We start from the raw sequence: 6,745 nt of genomic DNA, 5'->3' as shown, positions 1-6,745 counted from the left end.
CATGGTGCTGTCGAGAGTGTCTTTTAGCATGTTTATGTATTATAATTAGCATAAAATGAGCAGCGAGGATGACCAGAGGTCACTCTCATTGCCATCTTGGTTTTGGTGGATTTTGGCCAGCTTCTTTACTGCAACTTGTTTTATCAGCAAGGTCTTTATGACCTGTATCTTGTGCTGACCTCCTATCTCATCCTGTGACGTCTAATGCCAAACCTCCTGGGAATGCAGCCCAGGTCTCAGCCTTATTTTACCCAGCCCCATTCAAGATGGAGTCGCTCTGTGGTCAACGCCTCTGACAATCATAGCTCACTGCAGCCTCAAATTCTTGGACTCAAGGGATTCTTCTGACTCTTCAGCCTCCTGAGTAGCTAGGACTATAGGTACATGCCACCATGCCTGGCTAATTTTTATAATTTTTTTTGTAGAAATGGGGTTTCACTGTTTTGTTCAGGCTGGTCTTGAAAATCCTGGGCTCAAGCGACCTTCCCACCTCAGCCTCCCAAAGTGTTGGGATTACTGTTGTGAGCTTCAGCATGGCCAGTTATGAACATTCTTTTTTTTTTTTTTTTTTTTTGAGATGGAGTCTCGCTCTGTCGCCAGGCTGAAGCGCAGTGGTGTGATCTCGGTCACTGCAATCTCTGGCTCCTGGGTTCAAGCGATTCTCCTGCCTCAGCCTCCCGAGTAGCTGGGATTATAGGCGCGTGCCACCACACCCAGCTGATTTTTGTATTTTTAGTAGATACGGGGTTTCACCATGTTGGTTAGGATAATCTCGATCTCCTGACCTTATGCTCTGCCTGCCTCAGCCTCCCAAAGTGCTGGGATTACAGGCGTGAGCACAGCACCCTGCCATGAACATTCTTAAGGGTTGAATCACAGTGCCAAATAGCTTTATAAAGAGATTATTTCAGTTTACACTCCCACTCACAATGTCTGAGAGTACCCTTTTTATCTCACCAGCCTTGAATGTTATCTTTTACTTAAATATTTACTAATATGATACCCAACTAAAATGTTGCAATTTTTGGTCTGTTTGCTGTTGTAGAGGATAGGATAAAATCAAGGCTTTTGGAGTCAAATATACATTTGGGTTTGGTCACCGCTCTGCCACTTCCTAGTTTTGTTACATTGGGGAAATTACCTCTTTTTAAGCTGTTTTTATTCATGGATTGTTTTTTAAAAGGGCCAATAACAGTATTTATCCCAGAGGGTTTTTGTAACCATTAAAACAGACAGTCATGTAAAAGAATTTCACACCAGTGTCTGGCACCTGATTAAAAACAGTGAATCCTTCACTTTCAGTTGCAAAAGTGTGTTATATAATTTCATTTGACTAGTGTACTATGTAGGAATTTACAAAATACTTTTTTTCTTACCTACTTCATGGGAAGTATTACATAATAGTTTGACTATGCCTGCAACCTGAAGTGGTAGGCTGAACAATAACCAAGATAATTCTTGCAACCTAGGGAGAAGGTAGGGAGTGATCTTTTGGTGGTCCCTAAGAACCACAAGAACCTATTTGGTTACAAAGCACACACCTGGTTCTCATCCTTAAGGAATTTGCTATCTAAAGGCCCTTGAGTTTTACCCTTGAGTCTCTTGGGGGCTTTTAATTGTTCAGAGAGGTCTCAAAGGGCAATAGTGGAAACTCACTGGAGAGGCAGGCTAGTGAAAGTGATTTACAGATATTTCCTGGAAAAGCTACTGTCTCACCTAAGGTAAATGCTAAGGCAGGAAGTATAGGAGTTATTTGTCCTATAAAAGTACATATACTCAGTTTTGTAATTTGAATCTAAAGTTTGTTCACAAAAGCTAAGCCAAAAAAACTATTGCAAACAGGGCAAGCCAGGCGAATCTGATTTTGTGCGCTTGCTGTTTGTATATTCACAGCAAGTTTTGCTCCCTGAATCATCCCATCCGACAATGCTGAGGGGACGCAGCATGGACAGAAGACTGATCCAGAAATCAGGAGCTTCCTGTCTCATCCCAGCCACTAAAGTGAGTGGGTTAGACTTAGTCTTAAGATTGAATGCCTAACTTTCTCTAAATCTAGAATTATGTAGCTTTGGCGGCGCTTTGGGGCCCTACTTCCAACTTTTTCTTGCTAACCCACTCCTTCCAACTGCCAAAGCATATCGTTGGTAATAAAAAATTATCACACATCCTTGCTTGGATTAAAATTTGCACTCCTGATTTGGGGTCTTATCCATTGAAGTTTTGGTGAAGTTTTAAAATTGTCGCTGAAAAATTAAGTTTTTCTAGTTGGTTAAAACCTGCCAAAATAATGTAAACGTTCTTTGTTGCAAATCTAAATTCCGCTCAGGTAGGCCCTTTTCTCTCTCCCAGTCCAGGATCTTCAAACCTAACAGCCAAGTCTCACGCTCCATTTGGTCCCCGGCTCCCTCTGGGAAGAATTCCTCCTCTGGGGGCGACGGCAACGCCCTCAGTGAGTTTGCTGGCACCAGCGGGAGTTTCAAGTTTCCACTCGTTGGGGAGGCGGCGGGCACACTCCGAGCTTTGGGCTGGGCGGCTCCGCTTCCCTCGACCGCAGGCTTCGCTCGAGCCCAGCGCTCTCCAGAAGGGCTCGACCCTCCGGCGCGTTCGTCCTCTTTCCCTGGGGGCTCCCGAGCCCGCAGCCTCCCCCCTCGCGTTGGCCGGCCCTAGACCGCGACCCCCGGCCACGCCCGGAGCCAGGCCTGCGAGCCCGCGGGAGGGGCGGGGCGCGGGCGGCCCCCGGCGGCGGCGTTGGCGCTCAGGCTGCGGCGCGAGGCAGGCCGGCCGGCCGGCAGAGGGAGGCGGGGGGCGCCGGGCAGCCCCGCCTTTTCCCCGAGGAGGCGCCGAGCGGCCATATTGCGGAGCTGTCTGCGGTGGCGGCGGCGCCTGTCGTCTCCCGCGGCCCAGCACTCGCACCACCGCCTCTCCCTCCCTGCCGCAGCCGCGCCGCCGCGCAGCGCCCCAGCCACACGCCGGCGGGCAGAAGTCGCCCGCTCTCCGGGTAAGCCGCGGCGCCCTCCCTTCCCCCACTCCCCGCTCCCGGTTCCTCCGGAGACGCTGAGGTGGCGGCGAGAAGTTGCGGGGCCCGCGCTGCCCGGCCGTGGCGCCGCCGCCAGGGTCTGGGCGCGCCTCCGCTCGCGCCCCTCGGTCGAGGCGCCACCGTGGTAATGGCCCGGCCGGCCAGGCTCCTATCTGGGCTGGCGGGGGCCGCGAGGCCCTGCCCGAGTCGTGGCTGAGCCGCGGCCCGAACGTGCCTGCCGGGCCAAAGTCGACCCTTCCCGCCGCGCGATTCTCCTCTCCTCGGGGCGCGGGGTCTGCCTTCAGCGCCGGCCTCGGACCCCCGCGCCCTGGGGACGGTGGGCTACCGCTGCCTGGACTGGGCCCCGGGCCCGGGCTGGCGTCGTCCCAAGGGTTGTTTGCAAATCCAGATATTCATCGTAGGTAGAATTCGATTTTGCATTTATTAGAACTTGTCCCCCGGCCTCCGGTTTGAAAGGAGGGGTGTTGAATTACTAGACAGCGTGCGTTCCGCCCCAGTGGCAAAGGGGATGTTGCATGACAGGGTTTGGGGCACCAGCCGCTCCCACCGCCAGCATCCGCCAGGCCAGGGCCGCGGTTCCCGTGCACAGCTCTCCCTGCTGCTGTTGCAGCTTGGAGCCCCTAACTTTCTCGGGCCCTTGAGGCCGCTCAGTTTTAGCGTCTCAGACCCCACCAGACAAGTTCAGTTCATGATAGCCCTCTTTTCCTTTAAAGGATTCTAAGCTCAATTCCCGGACTAAGTTTGAAAGGGGGCAGTGCATTTTTTTTTTTTCTTCAGTTTAAACAGACTACATCACTTCCTAAACAGATGTCACGTTTCTTCAAACATTCCCAATATTTGGTGTTTTTTTTTTTTTTTTCTTAAAGAGTAATTATTAGGTTGGAGGTGTGTTAAAAATCAACTTCATAAAAATATATTTTAAAATCCAGTTGAGATTTTGGTGGAAGACACGTTGCTGAGGAGCTCGATGGCAGTCTTGTGGCACTAACACTGGCAGGATGTAAATATAAAAGCCTAAGATGATAAGGGTTTATTTGATAAACGAGTACTTTGACATAGACATTGCAATCTATTGTTTACGGAGCATACTTCTTTTTTTTTTTTTTTTTTGGACCACTAAATACTCTTTTATATGACTGATGGAGCTAAGAAGGAACAATTACCCCGTTCATGTTGCTGGATAAATAATGGCTTGATCCATTTGCCAAAACAGCATCACTGGATTTGAGAAAGGAGACTAATATTCAGGATTGCAGTTTTTTATTTTCAGAATTCCTTTGCTTTCCCCAGTGTACTTTATCTTCCAGAGACTAACAATACTTTACTTCAAATACAGCAACATGTAAAACACTCCTTTTGAAGTTAATCGTATGCTGTAAAGAGGATTGCAATGACTTTCTTTGCTTAATCGCTTTTTTATATATGATGGAATTTAATAAACAGTTGGTGTATTAGTAAGGAATGAATAGACATTGGCATTCTTTACAGTTTTATTTAAATGAGACAGAATTTGATTATGGCACTGAAATAACGTTGAGTTCTTGACCTTAGGAAACACATACAATGTTTTGTTCACTCCTGTATCCACACACATGGAAGAGTATGTAGGAGGGGCTCAGAAGTAGTTGTAGAATAGATGTAATTTGGGTGTAGGGAAAATACGTTGAGTCTTTTTTTTTTTTTTTGGAAATTTTGATTAATTAACTGAAACTCAATTTAATTACTTTTCTTTTAATGCTAAGAAATGACAGACTTTGCTGTTCTTTCCCTCCCTTGCTGAGTCTCATTAGTCTCTGGGATGGGGAACGCGTTGTTTTTTGTTTATTGGTTTACTATTCCCAAGAGAAGAATTGGATTTTTTTTTTTTTTGGAGTCAGTACATTTTTACTCAAGGAATTCCATGTTGTGATTTCTTCCACTGTCCATCAAGTTCACTTTAGATTCTCTAAAGAGCTGCAGTCAAAAGATTTATCTTCAAATTAGTCCTTTTTAATGAAACTGATGCTTATTTTAATCCAGTTGTCCTGTCAGCCCATCTTGCTGTTGCCCAGGGTGGTATGCAGTGGCGTGATCTCAGCTCACTGCACCTCCGCCTCCCGGGTTCAAGTGATTCTCGTGCCTCAGCCTCCTGAGTAGCTGGGAGTACAGGCGGGCACCACCATGCCCAGCTAATTTTTGCATTTTTAGTAGAGACGGGGTTTTGCCATGTTGACCAGGCTGGTCTGGAACTCCTGGACCTCAGGTGTTCTGCCTGCCTCGGCCTCCCAAAGTGCTGGGATCACAGGCATGAGCCACTGCGCCGGCCAGAATTGGATTTTATTGTTCATTTTTTATCTTTGGCAGGCTGTTGAAGTGAAACTCTTTATGTGTTTTTATTTTGCTTGCAGTTCTCAATCTTTTAACCTACTCTGTGTGATCTGATATACTAGAGTCTGAAATGGTGAATAATGGTGAGAATCTTGTTTTTTCATCCATTTTTAATTTAATGCATTTTAATTTATGCTACTAATGTTTAAAAACGGGGTCAAATTTTAACCAGTATTTCCTGTAGACCAAAGTCTAAAAAAATATGTTTTATTGAGGTTGTGAAGACTGAGCCATGCTAGTGGAGTTTATCTGTAAGGTGTAGCTAAATATAATTTCATGTTACTTCTGTGAATCTGGGAAGTCAACCAAGTCACTCTTGGGTGTCAGGGACCTTCCTGCAGACCACGAGCTGGCAGGTGGTACTTAACTGATACTGCCCCTGGGGTACAAGATTCAGTGGAGCTGGATTGGGTTGCTATGGACTCCACCCTCATTGTAAGTCTCATGGCGTTACTGATCCAGTTAAGGCTGTTCTGGTAACTTCCTTGATTGTTGCAGCCAGGTTGTGCACACTTCTTTGGTGGTAGAAGTGTCCAGTCTGGCCCCAGAGAGTTCCTGAATTTCTAGCCTATTTTAGAGAAATCCTGCTTTTCCTATTTAAGTTTCTGGTATATATCTTAATATTTATATTGAATGTGTAGTTTAAGCCATTTTTTAAAAAAACTATAAAAGTCATATATTTTTTGGCAAAGTTTAAAAACCCAGAAAAATGTGAAGGAAAAGATCAAAGTTCTCCTTACTCCCTAGAACACCCCAGCCCCTATCCCAGTCCTGTTTTCCATAGGTAGCTGCTGTTGGCAATTCCTTGTTTACGGAAAATGCCAGTAGGTATGCAGGGATAAACATATACTTTGTATCCCTTATTTGTGATTTTAAAGTCTTGTTAAAATAGGGTTACATTGTAACAGACATTGAAAGGGTGCTTATTAACTTGTGTTAAACATTGAGTAAATCATATTTCTCATGTTTTCATCATTTGCATAAAAGCACACAATAGAATTCCCTATGCTAATTCCCAAGCGTGTATATGTGCAGATTTGTTTTGTACAGATTTTCTTGATTAATGATTGAAGATGAAGTTTACTATTTGTTTTCTTCTAGCATATGGCATATAGTTGACAATGAGAAATGGTGTCTTTTAAAAACAGAAGGTTTATGATTTGATGTGGGAAATATCCACATCTTGCTCTTAACGAAAAAAGTTTGCCAACTCCTTAGAAAAAACATCCTGTTGAAAGGATATTTTAGATACAGAATTGAAGAAACAGGTACTGCACTGTTTATTTTCTCTAAGATTATGGAATTTATAAAGCTATGAACTTCAGTATTAGTAACTGAGAT

The 6,745-nt window shown here is 45.4% G+C and overlaps 1 protein-coding gene across 3 annotated transcripts in view; it reads left to right on the top strand.

The window, feature by feature from the left end:
- Positions 1 to 2,860: 2,860 nt before the first annotated feature.
- LOC105493642 (radixin) overlaps positions 2,861 to 6,745 on the top strand; it is a 116,096-nt gene continuing 112,211 nt past the window's right edge. For all 3 annotated transcript variants that reach the window (XM_011761458.3, XM_011761457.3, XM_071075568.1), the window contains exon 1: positions 2,861 to 2,998. The gene's annotated coding sequence lies outside the window, so the exon portion shown is untranslated. The remainder of the gene's footprint in view (positions 2,999 to 6,745) is intronic.

The sequence above is a fragment of the Macaca nemestrina genome, chromosome 12 (genome assembly GCF_043159975.1).
Source record: "Macaca nemestrina isolate mMacNem1 chromosome 12, mMacNem.hap1, whole genome shotgun sequence".
NCBI classification, from domain to species: Eukaryota; Metazoa; Chordata; class Mammalia; order Primates; family Cercopithecidae; genus Macaca; species Macaca nemestrina.
Note: the sequence above shows the minus strand (reverse complement) of the source record. Positions and strands in the feature narration are given on the sequence as shown.